This window comes from Bactrocera tryoni, chromosome 1 (genome assembly GCF_016617805.1).
Source record: "Bactrocera tryoni isolate S06 chromosome 1, CSIRO_BtryS06_freeze2, whole genome shotgun sequence".
NCBI classification, from domain to species: Eukaryota; Metazoa; Arthropoda; class Insecta; order Diptera; family Tephritidae; genus Bactrocera; species Bactrocera tryoni.
Window position 1 is genome coordinate 23,437,175 of NC_052499.1, and position 17,615 is coordinate 23,454,789.

Here is a 17,615-nt window from a genome sequence, read left to right on the forward strand (position 1 = left end):
GTGATTACTACCTTTTCCAGTCTATGGGGATTAATTCGGTTGGTGAAAAGTCGCAAGAGTACCTGAAAATCAGCTCGTCATTCCAATTAAGCTGATTTCATTTCCTGTATTCTAATGCAAAAATAATAGAGTTTTCTCCCTAAACCTTATAATGGGTTGTCAAAAAAGTCTTGCGGTATTTTTATTGAATTTTTTTTTTTTTGAAATTGAAATGAATTTTTGGTGACTCATGCCCAGCTCTTGACCGATGCTACGGCTGCTACTATGCCGGTATCTTTCGACCAATTTAGCGATTTTATCGCAATTTTCGACGACAGGCCTTCCGGAGCGTGGCGCATCGTCGACCACCTCTACAACAAAACGAAAACGTTGAAACCATCGTTGTGCGGTGGAAATGGAAACTGTATCGGGTCCATAAACTACAGAAATTTATTGGCGGCTTGAGATGCATTTTTGCCTTTATCGTAGTAGTACTGTAAAATATGCCGTATTTTCTCTTTATTTTTCTCCATGTTTGCGACGCTATAACTTACGAAGGACTTAAAAGAAATGACAATCAATCAAACACGTGTTAGCGCGTGAGCTTTCCAAAAAGGTATAGCATGACCCGATGCGACGAATAAAACTAGAACTACGCGCTTTCAGCGCCAACTAGCGAAAATACCGCAAGACTTTTTTGACAATATAACTGAAAATATCCGCTGAGTTAGCTTTGGTGGCATTCGAGAAATGAATTCCGCAAAATTTATGGAAATCAGAAAATCAGGTATACTTTACTTACATATAATGCTATTTGGTATTACCATACATCCATCTGCCATTTAAAGGATATTTTGATCAACCAATTCATTGTTACACCACAGAGAGCAGTTTTTGACGTTGTTTACGCTGAAATGCATTATCCAATAACCCAGAGGGACTTAAGCATTTTCCTATGGGGTAAAATTTGCAATAAAATATATAAATTACACACACACTCACACCTGTACAATACACGAACTAACAAAGTGTCAATAATGTTGCTAACCACTGTGAGCCAAAGACGATTCGTCAACGCCGTTGTCACAATACGCACATACATATATGTATACACATAAATATATATTATATACATGTATATTATATACACATCTATATTTCTATTGCACATAGTTGAGCCATAGCTACTGTCTTCCCATTGACATTTGGGATTTGTGGCAATTCGTATGCAATGAGCGCTACCAGCTGCCAAACTGAGCCGCCGTACTAGCGATCAAGCCAATGACAGGGGTCTGTATATACATACATACATATACAACTATCGGATATACATATGTATATTTATGTACTAATAAACATAGCGTATTTGCCTGCGAAGTTTAGCGTTCACCGCAAATGCATAGCTCCTTTTGTAGCTAAACGCACTTATGGATACACATTAGGGTGGGTCGAAGACAAATGATTTTTGTTGTAGCAAAACGCACTCTCTGAAACACATTAGGGTGGGTCGAAGAAAAATAATTTTTGTTGTAGCTAAACGCACTCACTGAAACACATTAGGGTGGGTCACAGAAAAATAATTTTTTTTTGTAGCTAAACGCACTTACGTATTCGCATTAGGGTGGGTTAAAGGAAAATATACTTTCGAAGCTAAACGCATTTAGGGTTACACATTAGGGTGGGTTAAAAAAATGTATTTTTTGAAGCTAAAGGCACTTACGGATACACATTGGGGTGGGTTAAAGAAAAATAATTTTTGTTTTTGAAACTAAACGCACTTAGGGAAACACATTAGGGTGGGTCAAAGAAAAAAAATTTTGTTTTTGTAGCTAAAGGCACTTACGGATACATATTAGGTTGGGTTAAAGAAAAATATTTTTTCGCAATTAAACAGACTTACCGATAGACATTAGGGTGGGTCAAATGAAAATATATTTTTTTTCGCTTGGTACTCTGAAAATTAGGTTCTTAGAAACGAAGGACCTTCCCGTTACAATTAAAAGTTCATGTTTGGAGAGACTTTTTTAGAGTTGTCTTGTCTTTTTTGAACCACTCTAATACACAGATACACATACATATGTACATATGTATGTATATACACACACAAACACACATACTCTATATCTCTTATATAGTATAATTACATCAATGTCTACAAATATGCGAACATTTATGCAACCAATTGCTAAGACAATGCACACTACACACACACACACAAGCGCGCAATCATCTTTCTGGATATGCGACGCCTTCGCGCGCTTAGAATGCGAATTAGGCGCAGCCAACAAATATTTGCTTCACAATGCACTTGAAATTTCGCAATCTTGGCAACAAAAACAACGCAATTACACCAACAACATCAGACTAGGCAAACAGGCATACTTAGAAACAACAACCAGATATCGGGCTATAACACTAGCTATCGCGGCAGGAGAGAAGAAAGGTGTGCACACGCACACACGCACACAGACGAACACTCGAAAGCAGTGTTTTACCATACGAACGCAACAACAACAATGTGCCAACGGTTGCAGAAAATGATGAATGGCTCTCGAGGAGCGTAAACAAAGTGCGAGTGCATAGTGGAGTGCGGCAAAGTTTTGAGAAATGGTTTGTCGCTGTTGGCGCTTTGGCATGTTGCAGCTGCTGCACTACATCCGCACACCCGCCGACACGCACTTTCATAAATAAGCCCCACACATACACATACACTTGTGTATATGTGTATGCATGAGTGCTTGGTTGTAGTTTTTTGCCCCGAGAAGTCTCAATTCTGACAATTCCGGTTGGTAATGGATTTGTGAAATTGAACTTTGTCGCCGGCGCAGTTCGCTGTAGCCCCGCGGGCGTGATATTACAAAAGTGTTTCAAAACTGTGGTTGGATCGTCACGGTTTTTTACACATTTTTGTAAATATGAAAAATAAATGCGAAGAAACGAACACATGTCAGCGATATAAGTTGGAGGCTACAGCCCGAACTCTCGGTATAAGGTTGAAATTTTACAAATATACGCCTCACTGATGCCTCCCAAACAACGCCGGTGTCAGAATATTGAGTAAGATTTTCATATAAAAACTTGATTCCGATCGTTCAGTCTATATGGCAGCTAAATGCTAAAGCTATCCGATTTCTACAATTTGTTGGAAGATTGTAGCGTGGTCCTGGACTGTAGGCTATGCAATATAAGAAATTTTTCCATGCAAAAACTTGATTCCGATCGTTCAGTTTATAAGGCAGTTATATCATATATAGGTCCGATATCGACGGTTCCAACAAATAAGCAGTCACCTGGAGAAGAATAGACGTAACCAAAAATCGCAAACTTGTTCGTGTATATACAGACAACAGACAGACAGACCGAAGTTCATTAGCGCGGCGCTTTGTTTTATAAAATCGCGTATTCGGGAAATGTTCTACGAAACATGCTGAATAATTTTGCCTAACAGAATATTGTCGGTTTTGACCAACGAGTTTTTAAGAAGATTTTAGATGTATGTTATAGTTGTCCGATTTGCCTTATTTTCACTGTTATTGTTGAGGTTATATTCTTCTTCTTGAGTTTGTAATAAAAGACTATTATACAGAGTTACAAGCTAGATTACAGGCCGTGCTATTCAAACACGGCGGCGAAGAACTGCTAAGGAGCATCTGCTTCTTTCTATAATACGTTCAGACGACAGCATGCCCGACCATTGGAATTTAAGTTGTGCTCTGCGTCAACTGCCGTGGGATAAGCCTCCTCAACATCGCATATAAGGTATCGAGCGTACTGTGTGAAAGATTAAAGCCCATCGTCAGCAAACTGATTGGCCCTTAGCAGTGTGGCTTGAAACCTCGTAAATCAAGAAGTGACCACATATTCACCATGCGCCAAATCTTGAAAAAGACCATGAAAGGAGGATCGACACACCACCACTCTTCGTCAATTTTAAAGCTATTCGAGTTGAAATGTGTTGGCAACGAGGGGAAAAGCGATTGTTTGATATTTGGTGCGCACTCAGTATAGTATAAAAGGAAGTGGCGATCAAATTATGTTTCTATCAGGTGCATTAGTTGACTCTAGGAAATATATAATAAATTTAGAACTTTAGACGCCGAATCGAAGAAACGTCAGACTATAAGAGCTTCATGGAGACGTCAGTATTATAGATTTGCAAATTAAAGAGCACCAGTTATGTGTTAGGATTCAAACACTCAGATCGATTTGTTTTTGTTACGATATTTCTGACTTTTCAAAGAGAGAGAAAGAGGCTCTTAGTAGAGTAGAGGTCTTATGCTAGTTTCAGTGCATAATTGTTGCTACTATTTGTATTTTCTTTCTCTCGTCTTATAGACGACAAAATAGATTCTTATTTTATGCCTCAAAGTGTTCCATGTTCGGAAAATAAAAACGACTGTGGTCAATTGGTCCGATAATCGGGTACTGCAGTTGGATCAGTAGTCCTTAAATCAGTTATTTTTTTTATTTTGTAGACCAAAGGCAAACAGACTGATATTTCTTATTTAATGTGCTCAAATGCATGCGGCAGTCGTCAAGGGTTAAGTTACAACAAAAATTTATATAAATATAGAAGTTTTCTTCGCAAACAGTTAAGTTAAAAAGTGAAATTCTCTACTAATTTTCACATCAATAAACCAAAGCTTACATGATTAAATCCATACATTAGTTTTATTTTTATTTTCCTTGGACTTTGCGTTGTTGATATTATTCGTTAGCACGTGATCGAACATAACCGAAAATAAACAAACAAATAAAACGAAGGAAAAAATTCCCTCGGTGTAGTCACCTCATGACTTGCGAATTGGCGTCAAATATTTCAAGTTTAAGTGCACACACATACAGGTGTATTTGGTACAAATACAAAGCCAGGTACACGCATTGGCATGTGATAATGGCTATTTTTAAAGTATACATACAGACACTTAAACCTCGAAACTCTCTCAGACATCCAGACATCTCAGAAGAGTAACTAGCAACTATGCAGGTGCTAATATGCTGATTACACAAATAACGACTCAACTAATCGGCCATCATAGGTGAGTTGATTTTTACTGAAATAACAACAAAACGAAAATTCCCAACGGAATGATGAAAATCAATTTTAGTAATAGTTAAATGCTAAAATCAGAAAATCTGTGTGAAAAGAAAACTTAAGTGCAGTCATAAATAATTTAACACGAGAGATGGTAGCAAAACAAAAAAAAATAGATTTTAGTAAAAAATGTGTATGATAAATAGCTGTCAAACTCATGAGAAACAGTTTCTTTAAGTTTAGATGAGAATGAAATGTGATTTTAGCTTTATTTTAGGGAACTTTACACTTTGATAAACCGTTTGAGAACTAGTAGCCAACTACGCAACGTATCGCAAAAATGAGTGAAAAATCGATGAATTCCAGGCTTTGAGATATTAAATCAATTTTTTTTCTTGTAGTTTTTGTTTGACAGCTTGTTCCTGCCAAAGTTTGTTATTTTATAATTACTGCTCATCGTTGACTCTCGCAGAGCATCGCTATTCTAACGTCATGAAAAAATTTCAAACCAAATTTTTATATAACTTAGGCATCAAGAGAAAAATTATAAGAAGGTAGACACCTGACCGAGTTTGTTCTACTATTTTTATAACCATGCAAATATTCGTATTTTTCTACAATTTTCAAGCCACTTCTAAACGGTTATTATAGATAAAAATTTAAATAATAAATGTGAGGTTTTTTAAAACATTTTTTTTTAATTGTTCCATCAAACTCTTTGAAATTGAAATTTTACTTTTTCTTACAATTGTCGAGCACATTTTCACAGAAGAAAATTAATGATATTTTTTACAAAAATTCACGTTCTGTAGAGAATATGTTTCGCGCGCTTCGCTCAACTTATGGTCAACGTAATCGGCCCACTGAGCGTATTATTCGCAACACCATCACCCATCCTGAGACTCAGCAGCCGTAGCGCTTTTCGTAGCAGCTCGGTATAGAACGACTTGACACATTTTACGTCACGATCTAGTATAAATGAAAGCATACAAAATGCAACTTGTGTAAGAACTGAGTCGCTCGACCATCCTAAGCGACATCGCTTCGCTATATGGGGTCTTGAAAAATTCCAAGAAGATGCGATATTTTCTAACCAAATTTTTTTCAGCGATGAGGCCCATTTCTAGCTCGATGCTTATGTAAACAAGCGAAATTGTCGCATTTGGGACGAAGAGCAACCTGTTGAGATTTAAAAGCTGTAGTTTCATCCAGGAAAATAACGGTTTGGTGTGTTTTGTAGGCCGGTGGTGGCGGTGATATCGTAACCTTTAATGGCGACCGTTATCGCGCCTTGATAAGCGACTATTTGATACCTGAAATTGATGTTTATGATCTCGGCAAGATTTGGTTTCAACAAGACGACGCCACTTCCCACACATCACATCAATCAATGGATTTATTCGTATTAAGTGAACACTTCGGTGAGCAGATAATTTCACATTTTGGACCGGTCGATTGCTCACCAAGATCGTATGATATCACACTGTTCGATTTTTCCTATAAGGATATGTAAAGTCTAATGTCTATACTGACAATCCCGCTTAGATTCAGGGGAGCAAAACATCACGGAGCAAAACATCACGGATGTCATTCGCCAAATACTAATCGAATAGATCGATTGAGTCATTGAAAATTAGACTTAACGGATGAATCACCTGAGACGTTAAATTAAAAATACGATTAAACATTTTGAAGAGGAAAAACTTTCAACTGTTTCAAACTACAACAGTGACTATTTACGGAGTTAAAAGTCCACTCTCACTTACCTCTGTGTACAGTCCTCCAAGTCATCAAATCCAATTTGAAGAGTACCAACACTTAATAAACAGACACAGGTATAGATTCATAATGGGTGGAGATTTCAACGCAAAGAACATGCACTGGGGTTCAAGGCTTATGACTAGAAAGGGGACAGAACTCTATAAAGCACTGCAGTCAACCGGAAGTTACGCATTCTCGACGAACTTGCCACCATATTGGCCATCAGATAATCAAAAGATTACAGACCTGATAGATTTTTTCATTGTCGGCAAAATATCCCGGAACTATTTGTCGATCAATTAGGGTTATGACCTTAACTCGGATCATTCCCCAATCTATTTAAGCTATAGTGAAACCGTCATCTTTAAAGACGAAACAGCGGAATTGTATAATAAACGTACAGATTGGGAATACTTTAGAACGATCATGGAGTGTTACGAAAGTAAATATGACTCTATATTAAATACAGGCCAGTTGGAATCTGAAATTTTACACTTTGCAACAAGTATGCAACACGCAGCTTGGAAAAGTACTCCGGAATTAAAGAAAATTCCTGTAAACTCTCAATATCCTAATGATATAAGAGAAATAATTAAATTAAAGAGAAAGCTACAACGTAAGTGGCATCAAACTCGTTGCCCAGCTGATAAATCTATTTTAAATAAAGTCTCTAAAGATCTTAATCGGAAAATTAAGAGGTTTTAAAATTAAAGTTTCCTCAAATAGGTATAGTAAAAATTACCAACATTATTAACGCGGCTTTTCATCTTAAATACGTGCCAACTTATTGAAAAATTGCTGAAATTATCATGATTGCAAAGCCAGGAAAACCAGGATGTGACGTATCTTCATACAGGCCCATATCACTTCTACCGATAACATCGAAACTTTTTCTCATAAAACATATCAATGAAATCATTGAACGGAAAACCATACTTCCAGCGCATCAGCTTGGGTTTCGAGCCAACCATTCTACGATCGATCAAATCCACAGGATTACACACATTATTGAAAAAGCCTTTGAGGAAAAAAAATTCTGTTCTGCCGTGTTTTTGGATATTGCAAACGCGTTCGACAAAGTTTGTCACAAAGGATTGCTTTCGAAATTGAAACTGATTTTACCGAAACAGCATAATGATATCATAAAATCGTATTTCAGATCGCTACTTTCGCGTTAAACAAGGAGACAAATATTCTATTCTTAGGAAAATAAAAGCAGGAGTTACACAAAAAGCAATATCTCTCCCCATGTTCATCACTGACTGCACCTAAATTGGGGGGAAAGAAATCCAAGTGCGAATGTAGGAAATGTATTTTCAGGGACATGTTACACCCTAAAGCCTGAAAATCCGTTAATAGGCTTGATATGAGTTCTTCATAATCGGGTGATTTGGTGTTACCCTAAAATTTTTTTACAACCTCAACAAATGAAAGCCATGCTTTTTTTTCTAGCGTATTTAGTTTAGAGACAAAGTTTTGATCCTTCATAACTCGTCGTATGTCTGGCAACACAAAAATCCCTTCTTTTAATTTCGCATCACTAAGTCTCGGAAATATACTTTTAAGGTATTGAAAACCTTCTCCCGTTTTATCCATTGCTTTTACAAAATTTTTCATTAAGCCTAATTTTTATATGAAGGGGTGGCAATACAATATTCTCGGGTTCAACATGACGAAGATTAAGGACACACTTTTCTGATTAGGTACATAGTCTGTTCTTTTGGCCACTCTTTTTGGATATAGTGTTTGCTTCGAGCTCTGCTATCCCATTCACATAAAACAGCAAAAGTTTGTGTAACCAGCTTGCATACCTAGTAACATCCCAACTACTTTTAAATCAGAACAAATTTTCCAAGAATGTTTAGCATACTGTATTTTTTGTAGTAGATTTTTGATATTTTCATAGGTTTCTTTGATATGTACTCCATGCGCTAGAGGTATAGATGGAAGTTCGTTACCATTATGTAACAAAACCGCCTTCAAACTTATTTTCGATGAATCAATAAATAGTCTCCACTGATCAGGTGAATAGGTACAAAACATTTTTTTCATAAGCCCATATACATCTTTGCAATAGACTAGATCGTTTTCCTTTTCAAAGAAATCCACAACACTACTATGTCGTTTCCGATAAGTACAGATTCTTGTCTCTGGATGCAATAAATTCCATTGTTTTAGTCTAGAAGCTAAAAGTTCTGATTTCTCTTTTGGTAAATCAAGGTCACGAATCAGATCATTAAGTTCGCTTTGAGTTATCAGATGTGGCTCTGTTGTTGACCTTGTTGGTGGTGGCTTGTAGTCATCGTCGTCAAAATCGGTGTGGTCGGAAGCATAAACATCAACACTACTTCCCTGAACCTGAATCTATCGCAACCTTTTCCGAACTCGTATAAGAAGTATAACTTCAATAATATTATCGTAATTGGACCTAAGGATTTATTTTTATTATTTTTCTAATGATATACATACTAACAGGAACCAAAATATATAATTTTTATTTCAGAGCAAAATCCATAGTCGGCTAGTGTAATTATTAGTTACTTAGCTTATTGTAGAAGAAAAATCTCATAGGACAAAACGTCTGACAAATTTTCAGTAAAGTGAAGTTAGGGTTGAATTGGACTGCTAATGTTAATCCCAAATTATGATACATTGGATATTGTAAACTGTCTGGGAGTGTTCAAGATTTTTCTACCTAAAAATATCTCAAATTCAAAAAACATTATGCTAAAAAACTCTTACAAATAAGCTCATAACTCTGAAACTATGGTCTACAACTTTGCTTCCGCCGTTTTCTAATAGTTGTCTCTAGGGTCAATACTGGTCGATTAAATCGTTTTATATCGATCTTGGCCATTTGTGTCAACACTAACCCAACAAAATATTTGTAGAGATCTGTTTGCACCCAAACTTATTCTCTACTGAAAATGTCACTTTTTGAGCCGAATTGTCGACATTTGCATGAAGTTTTGCTTTTATTTTTTAATTCCAAGAAAAAATCGGCTGAGGCTCATCGAATGCTTTCGAATACGTACGTTGAGGCAGTCCTAAGTGAAAGAACATGTCGCGAATGGTTTCAACGTTTTAAGAATGGTGATTATGAAGTCGAAGACCGGCATGGTGGTGGAAGGGAGAAGATTTTCGAAGATGCTGAATTGGAAGCAGTACCAGACCAAGATGCATTTCAAACCCAAGAGGAATTGGCCGAATCGCTGCAAGTGACACACGCCTCAAAGTCATGGGGATGATTCAGAAACAATGAAACTGGGTTCCTTACGACTTGAAACCAAAAGATGTCGAACGGCGCTTCTTTGCATGTGAACAGCTGCTTCAAAGGCACAACCGAAAGGGATTTTTACATCGCATTGTAACTGGCGGCGAAAAATTGGTCCACTACGATAATCCTAAGCGAAGAAAGTCATGGGGAAAGCCTGGACATGCCTCCACGTCGACGGCAAAACCGAACATTCACGGCGCCAAGGTCATGCTCTGCATTTGGTGGGACCAGCTGGCGGTGTTATATTATGAGCTGCTAAAGCCCAGTGAAACCATCACAGGAGATCGATACCGAACGCAATTGATGCGTTCGAGCCGAGCACTAAAAAAAACGGCCACAGTACGAGGAAAGACACGATAAAGTCATTCTCCAGCATGACAATGCTCGGCCTCACGTCGCAAAGGTGGTCAAAAAATAGTTGGAAACGCGTATTCTTCAGACGTTACTCCATCTGACTACCACTTGTTCCGATCGATGGCACACGGTCCAGTTAACGAGCTAACTTCAGTTGTTATGAAGAAGTCAAAAATTGGATTTATACTTGGATCGACTCGAAAGATGAGGAGTTCTTTCGTCACGGAATACGCATGCTGCCAGAAAGATGGTCAAAAATAGTAGCTAGCGACGGCCAATATTTTGAATAATATTTTCGTAACCGTTTTTATACAATAGAGCCTTAAATTTACAAAACAAAACGGCGGAAGCAAAGTTGTAGAATTATTATAAGTTGGTTTTACTTTTTTAATATTTTTGAATAAAATTTGCAAAAATTTGTCATTCAATATATACCAAAAAAAAAATTCGGATCTTTTGAAATTCACAAGTTAATTTTTATTTAAAACTATATGTTCGAAAAATGTTCATGAAAAAATAAAATAAAAAATATACAACATACATATTTTTTTTATTATTTTATTTATTTTTTTGGAAACCCATAATGGTCTTATACTTTTCTTTTTCTAATAGATGGTTTCCGTTATTGATTTTGTTGTATTTGAATTTAAGAATATTTATTGCTTTACTTTTATTTTTTATTTTATTTCATTTGACTGCATACACTTATATTTAATTTTATTTCAATTTATTAATATTTATTTTTTTTTTTTTAATTTTTATTTTTTTATATTACTGAATATAAATTTTTTATTTCAGTATATTATTAACAATTTATATTTATACCCTGAACAGAGTATAATTAGTTTGCCATGAAGTTTTTAACACCTAGAATTAAGCGTCGGAGACCCTATAAATGATCAATATGTTGAGCTGATCGCTCGATTTAGCCATGTCCTTCTGTCCATCTGTAAATATACGAACTAGTCTCAGTTTTTAAGATATTGTTTTGAAATTTTGTAAATGTCATTTTCTCTTCAAGAAGCTGCTCATTTGTCGGAACTGCCGGTATCGGACCACGATAACATATAGCTGCCATATAAACTGAACGATCGGAATCAACTTCTTGTATGGAAAACTTTTGCTTTTGACAAGATATATTCACGAAATTTAGTATAGATTATTTTCTAAGGGAACAATGTAATCTTCGAAGAAATTGTTCAGCTCGGTTAACTATAGCATATGGCTGCCATACAAACTGAATGATCGGAATCAAATGCTTGCATGGGAAACATCCTCATTTGGCGATATATCTTCACGAAATTTGGTTTAAGTTATTGTTTATAGAAATAATGCAATATCGGAAGAAATTGTTCAGATCGGCACAATATAGCATATAGCTGTCATACAAACTGAATGATCGGAATCCAGGGCTTGTATGGAAAACTTTCGCATTTGACGTGGTATCTTTACGAAATTTGACATGGATTACCGCTTAAGGTAATAATATAATCTCCGAATTGTTCAGATCGGATTACTATAGCATATAGCTGCCATACAAACTGAACACATAGTTACTAAAAGAAATGCACCTATGAAGGGTATATTAGCTTCAGTACAGTCGAAGTTAACGTTTTTTCTTGTTTTTATTTTACGTTGCTTTAGTTGATATTAATTATTATTATTATTTAATTTTGATATTTTTATTTATTTTATTTCATTTTATTAAACTTTATTTTGTTTTACCTTATAATATTCTTTTTATTTTATTTTATTCTCAATATATATATTATTTTACTAGTTTTTTAATTTTTTTTAAATTATTTTATTTGAATTTATTATATTAATAATTGTTATTTTACTATGATTTTCTTATTATATTATTTTATTTAACTGCATTTAATTTATTTTTATTTTAATTACTTTTAATTATACATTTTTCTAATTTTGTATTTTATTTAACTTGATTTCATTTTTTTATTTTTTATAATATTTTATTTATTCGACTTTTGGCTTTCTAGCTGTATCAATGAAAATTCGAATCAATGAATGTTACTCACCTGGAAAACAATTTTGCTTGAATTTCTGTACAACCGACTGAGTTTCGTTGCAAAAATTTCTATTCCACTTTGAGTAGCTGTAGCTGCGTGAAGTAGTAAAAAATGCCAATAATAATAATAAACTCGTAATTGAAAAGCACAAAAAATTCATAAAATATTACACGTACGCATACATACATACATACATATGCGTGTATAAAGTAAGCACTAGACAACAACAACAAATAATGGAATGAAAATGTTACAAATTGCTAGAGTCAATAACAAAGTAGAAAAACGTAAAATTTAGACTTTAAATTATTGTTGAAAGAAAAAACCACAACATAGTATACCAGCGCACATAACAACCGAACGAAAACTAGCGCGCACGCACACACGCGTAGGCTTTAGAAACGCTAAACCGAAAGCGAAAACGGTGAGAAAATCGCGAACTGCAACGGATTCGAAAACTCTATTGCAACGCACGAAAAGTCACTTATACAAACATACCCGCACACACACACATGGACATACAAAGTTGTCTGTATGAAATGCAGCGCATATGGAGAAAAACAATTTAAGACCTTCGCGAACACATTTGGAATAAAAATTACATAAATTATGGAAAATGCATTTGCGAAAAATAGAGAAAAATAATTTGCGAAAACTTCAAACGCCTGTGCGCAGGCGTCGCACTTCGTGGCCGTGCCGTTTACGCGCACACAAACGAATTTCAGCAAATTTTCCTTATTACGCAAGTCAAATGTTGCACTTTAAGTTCGGCCCACACTTCATGCGATCACTTTGTATTTCACTAGTATTTACATTGTCGTTGGCAATTTGCTTAGTTGAAACGCCAGGAGATTTTCAGAACCTTACCGCAGCGCAGCCAAAAACAGACTCAACTTGGCTAAAGTCGGCAACGACCACAACACCTGCAGCAGCGGCCGGGCCGACAGCCAGCAACACCTGAGCGCGTAATAAAAAGCGAAAAAGTGGCGGCAGCAGCGACTGCGCGCCAACGTTCAACATGCGCGCGCAGCAGCAAGCGACGCGCTCCAACGCGCTGCGCAAATTAGCAACAACAGCGCCGACGCAGCGCGTTGCTATTTGTGAGCCGAACGACGACGCCGGCATCGGTGCGGATGAGCAACCTCGCCCGAACGGATTAGGATCGTACGCAGCTCGTTTGCTCTGGTGTTGTTGTTGTTGTTTTGGTTGCTGTTGCTGTTGGCAGCAGGTCTACGCTGCCGTTTACAGCGTTATCCTCTGCTGCTGCTAACGTAAACTGCTAATTAACAGCGGCTAACAGCGTCGCACGATTCTACCATACCGCTGTGCTGTTGTTGTTTTTTCGCTTTCTTAACTCGTTTTTCTTTCGTAGTGATTTCGTGCGGCTGGCAGTCGTATTGTTTATCTATTTATTTCGCATGTGTGTATGTGTGTGCGTGCCTGTGTATTTACAAACATTTCAACAACTTAAGGTTATTGTTGCTGTTGCGGTTTATGTTGTTATTATCGTTGTTGCTCTTGTTATTCATGTCATTGCATTGTAATTATTATTATTTATTGTTGTTGTCACATCATCTCACGTCCCACAGATGTTATCGGCAAGCGTTTAAGATTTCTCAAAATCTCCGAGCCGCCTGCGCAATAATCACACTCTTTTGGGGTTAAACACGTTCATATTGTGTACATTGTGCCGCTTTTAATGGCAAGCAATGCAAAAACAAAAAATAGAAAAAAAACCGTCGAGACATAATAAACCACATCATTGAAAATGCAAGTGCCGAAATAAAATGTTATAACTTTTATTGTTTTCTGAATAAAATTTGTAACGTTTTTATGTTCTTCGAGACCTTGAAAGGATAACTTAGCTTTGACCTTAGCCGAGGTATCTGGATTTTAAGTCTAAATATTACATGCTCTGTATTCTTTCATAATACAGGATAGGGTGATCCTTTTTGAGGTTTCCCACTTTCTTACAGAAAAAACACAGAAACTTTAAATTTAATGGGGAATGTTTACTATCATTCGAAAGAATACTCTTTGGCATTTATTTTTTGAAGATTATCTCTTTCAAATGTTGGCCGTGGCTAGATGGTTCATCCGTTGAGTAAAATTTTCGATGACTCGTTCGAGCATTACGGCTGGTAACTGCCGAATGATACACGGGATGTTTTGCTCCAAGGCCTTAATCGAAGCGGGATTGTCCGCCTTAACTTTAGTCTTTACATATCCCCATAAGAAAAAGTCTAATGGTGTGATCTTGGTGGCCAATCGACTGGCCCAAAACGTGAAATCGTCTGCTCCCCAAAGAATTCTCTCAATAAATTCATTGATTGATGCGATTTGTGGAAAGTGGCGGTGTCTTGTTGAAGCCAAATGTCGTCGAGATCTCGAGCTTCAATTACAGGCACAAATAGTCGGTTATGATGACTCGATAGCAGTCACCATTGACATCATTTTTGAAGAAATATGGACCGACAATTCCAGCGGACCACAAACCATACCAAACCCTTGTTTTTTTCTGGATAAAATAGCAGCTCATGAATCTCTTCAGGTCGCTCTTCGACCCAAATGTGTCAGTTATGTTTGTTTACATACCCATTGAGCAAAAAATGGGGCTCATCGCTGAACAAAGTTTTTCTCGAAAACGTCGGATATTCTTGCCATAGAGCGAAGCGATGTCGCCTAAGAAGAGAGTGGCTTCAGTTCATGCACAAGCTGTATTTTGTATTGTATAGTATGCTCAGTCAGCCGACTATGTTGACCATAAATTGAACGATGGCCGCGAAATACATACATTCTATATAAAACGTGAATATTCCAAATAAAGTTGAACGATTTGAAAACGTTGTTCAGGCGTAAGTCTTTCCATGATGAAAGTGAATAACAAGACAGCTTGACATACATATCTCTTGCGTGATCTTTCAAAAAAGGCTATTGAAAAAAGTACTTTTACTTCGGTCACCCGTTATTAAACATTTTGACATTGAGTTCAGCAATCACAGCAGCAAACTTCTTCTTCCTAAAAAGAAGTTAGCTTAAAGCTAAATGACCAAATTAGATTTTCAAGCCAAGACTGTGAGACTAACTGCTTCTGTTTCGCGCCAAAGAAGCTTCTGCTTTAACTAGCAAGTCTACTTGTATATATGTATGTTCTTGTGAATAGCAAAACGAGGTAGTCAATAAAATTTTATGGGCAACTCAGTAAATCAGAGTACCCAGTCCAATATACGGAAGGATATAAAAAGAAAGATTCTTGGCCGACCATCAACACAGGTCGAAAAAATTACTTTGTGGTCATGTAGATAATGGAACCAGCTCCTATGCCTATAAAGGAGTTAATTTAGTGATATGGTAAAGGTCAACAAAAGCCATTTACATCGAAGATCTCGCATTCGGAGACCTGGTAAAGTGGCATCGGAGGGAGATGGAAAGTTACCTCTCCGAATGTTTTGCTTTCGTTGGTTCCAACAAGATGTCTTCATGACTCCTAATATTCAATACATAACAAATCGTACAGCCAGGGTGGAGTTTTGGAATTTTACATAGTTGGGTATCATTGTTCCCGATATCGAGAATAAAAATGGCTTAACTTTGACTTTCCTGTCCAATCAACCTACCAACCAAATGACTGATGAGATCATTTGAAATCAACGAAGAGGTGGTGTGTGTCGATTCTCTTTTCACAGGTCTTATCCAAGATTTGGCGCATGGTGAATATCTAGTCAATTGCTGATTTTCCAGGCCTAAAGCCATTCTGATAAGGTCCAATCAGTTTATTGACGGCGGGCTTTAATTTTCTACATCTTTCATCTTACTAGATAGAACCCTTTATGCGATATGGGGTTTATCCCATGACAGTTGGCGCAGATTGTGTGGTCTCCCTTAATTCCAATCGTGGGGCATGCTTTCGTCCGACCATATTCTACAAAGAAGCTGATGCATGTTCCTTATCAATGGAACGTCTGCTCCATCGATCACCGATTGGAGGATCAGGTTCAACACCTTCTGGTATTATGCTTCCACTGTCATTCAACATTGTTCCCACCAGTATGCTCTGGGTATCGGTTACAAGATCAGCTCTGGCGGTTCAACAAGAGTCCCCTGTCGGCCAGCTTGTCAAGCTCTTCATACTCAAGCATTTCGGTCTCTCTCTTTTTTTGTCTGCAAATACGTCTCGCTTCTCTCATGAACCCTCGGTATAAATCCCATCCGAGTTGTGGTCGATTGCAACGTAGCGAGTTAGGTAGTCTCATTTCTCTCCGCTGCGACACGGCACCCCTCATTGTACTAGTTGTTCTTTTGCATTTTTCGAAAAGCAATGTGTGCAAGTCGGCTAGAAAATCGATCGCCTGTCTGTTGTGATCGCATCTTTTCGACGCTCCAACAAGATAGTGGTCTGAATCAATGTAAGGACCTCGGAGCTTATACAAGTCTAAAACACTGGAGACGTGGCTTCCGTCTATCACAACATGATCGATCTGGTTGGTGAGTTTTTGATGCGGTGACAGCCAGGTAGCTTGATGAATTTTCTTATGATGGAGTCTAGTACTACAGATAACCATATTTCGGAAATTTACGCTCTTGTCGCGTCCATCGGAATTCTTGGACGGAGGTGACAACAACTGATATTCTAACGAGAACATCAACATCAACCAGCTGGGCAGCGGCAACAAATATTTTATCGCCATATTTCTTCTTTCAGGACTCCATAATTCGATTTGAAAAATTAGCGTTAAAAGGAATTGAGGAGTAATTCCATTCCCAGACTCGTTTTGTTTTAAATCGTATGCCCAGTTTTCAATTTTAAGCTGTAAAACTATCGATATTCTAGTTAAAGCTTTGAATGATTGATATGTAAGTAACATCTCATTCATGGTAGATTATTCATGATTAGCGAACAAAAACAAATATTAATAATCGAAAATATGTAACTTTAATGTTTTTCAAAATATGTACATACATACATATATACACCGAAGCACTTTTGCTGCTTTGATTGTTCTCCGCCTTCGTCGCAAGAAGAAATACTTAAGACGTCTTTAATTCTTATAAATTTGCAAGAGTGTGTAAAGTAAGTCGAAAGCTTTTCCTTTCCAGTTTTGTCATTTAACCTTTTCAACTGTGATTTTCCAAACCTTCGAAAACTGCACAGTAATTGGGAATATTTAAAAAAAAAAAC

The 17,615-nt window shown here is 36.9% G+C and overlaps 1 protein-coding gene across 1 annotated transcript in view; it reads right to left on the bottom strand.

The window, feature by feature from the left end:
- LOC120766652 (fatty acyl-CoA reductase wat) overlaps window positions 1-13,315 on the bottom strand; it is a 136,189-nt gene extending 122,874 nt beyond the window's left edge. Inside the window, exons 1-2 of the mRNA XM_040092282.1 lie at window positions 13,250-13,315; window positions 12,446-12,528 (exon numbers count right to left, since the gene is read on the bottom strand). The gene's annotated coding sequence lies outside the window, so the exon portion shown is untranslated. The remainder of the gene's footprint in view (window positions 1-12,445; window positions 12,529-13,249) is intronic.
- Between the last annotated feature and the right edge of the window lie 4,300 nt (window positions 13,316-17,615).